This window comes from Trypanosoma cruzi (assembly GCF_000209065.1).
Source record: "Trypanosoma cruzi strain CL Brener chromosome Unknown tcruzi_1047053497859, whole genome shotgun sequence".
NCBI lineage: Eukaryota > Euglenozoa > Kinetoplastea > Trypanosomatida > Trypanosomatidae > Trypanosoma > Trypanosoma cruzi.
In genome coordinates this window covers 1-891 of record NW_899453.1, presented here as the reverse complement: position 1 = coordinate 891, position 891 = coordinate 1, and the positions used below count along the sequence as shown (strand labels likewise).

The 891-nt window shown below is 60.7% G+C and overlaps 4 non-coding genes across 4 annotated transcripts, besides 1 other annotated feature; all 4 read left to right on the top strand.

The window, feature by feature from the left end:
* The first annotated feature begins 43 nt into the window (after positions 1–43).
* Tc00.1047053497859.40 lies at positions 44–133 on the top strand. The gene has a single exon (XR_008255113.1). It is a non-coding gene; the product is annotated as a C/D small nucleolar RNA (snoRNA), TB11C4C3 (small nucleolar RNA).
* Positions 134–279: 146 nt separating this feature from the next.
* Positions 280–351, top strand: Tc00.1047053497859.30. Its single transcript, XR_008255112.1, has one exon. It is a non-coding gene; the product is annotated as an H/ACA snoRNA, TC11C4H3 (small nucleolar RNA).
* Positions 352–457: 106 nt separating this feature from the next.
* On the top strand, positions 458–554 carry Tc00.1047053497859.20. Its single transcript, XR_008255111.1, has one exon. It is a non-coding gene; the product is annotated as a C/D small nucleolar RNA (snoRNA), TB11C4C1 (small nucleolar RNA).
* A 7-nt stretch (positions 555–561) lies between these two features.
* Positions 562–610: a microsatellite.
* A 67-nt stretch (positions 611–677) lies between these two features.
* On the top strand, positions 678–764 carry Tc00.1047053497859.10. The gene has a single exon (XR_008255110.1). It is a non-coding gene; the product is annotated as a C/D small nucleolar RNA (snoRNA), TB11C4C2 (small nucleolar RNA).
* The last annotated feature ends 127 nt before the right edge of the window (positions 765–891 follow it).

Sequence of the window (891 nt, the reverse complement as noted above, 5' to 3'; positions counted from 1 at the left end):
CCGAATTGCCCGGAGGTGGGTTGTGGTGGGCGCACGCCGCTGCTGATGGAAGCAACCAACTCTTGTGCGCGAGGGCGCGTGGCCCCGTGAACGCGCTTGCGTGATGGCCCAAAACAAACTCAACAGGTCTGACAGCCGCCCCGCCCGCCGCAACCTCGCCGGCTGGCCCCCGCGCCTCCCCTCGCATGGCCAGGAAAGGCGCGTCTTGAGACCCACCGCTCCGTGACGCTGGGCGCTTGGGTGCATCGGCGCCCCGAGAAAGAGACACGCCGGTCGTGAAGCGCAGCGACCCTTGGGCCGGTGGCGCGCTGTCGGTGCCGCGCGTGGCGCCACTGCCCGGTTGCGCGAGAGTTTGCGGTGACGGTGCGCGCGTCGAGGCTCCCTCCCCAGTTCGGGAAACGATGGGAAAAAACAAAACCAAAGAGGACGCGCACGGGTGAGAGATGCGGCTGCGACGCGTGATGAAATTCCACAGTTTCCTGTCAGTCTGACGACGAAAACGCGTGAGGACGCAATTCCCGACTCAGCTCACACTGAAGTGCTTTGCTTTACACCCCCATCTTTCTTTTTTTTTCTTTTTCTTTTTTTCTTTTTCTTTTTTTCTTTCTTTGTCCCTCTGCTCTCGCTGCGCGGTTTTGCGGCCCAGCGACGCGCACGCCCGCACACACACACACGCGCTACGATGGAGACATGTTGTTCGAGGTCCAAACAGTTTGAGCGACGCATTGAGAACGGAACAATAAAAATCACCTTTCGGCTGAGCGCCCGCTCCCCTCCCTCCCACTTCCTGCTATTGTTGTCGTTTTTCTTTCTTGCGCAACGGCGCGCACGTAACATCCTGCCCTGTCAGGCGCCCTGCCTGTGCAAACGGTTGGTGGCGGGCCCGCCAAA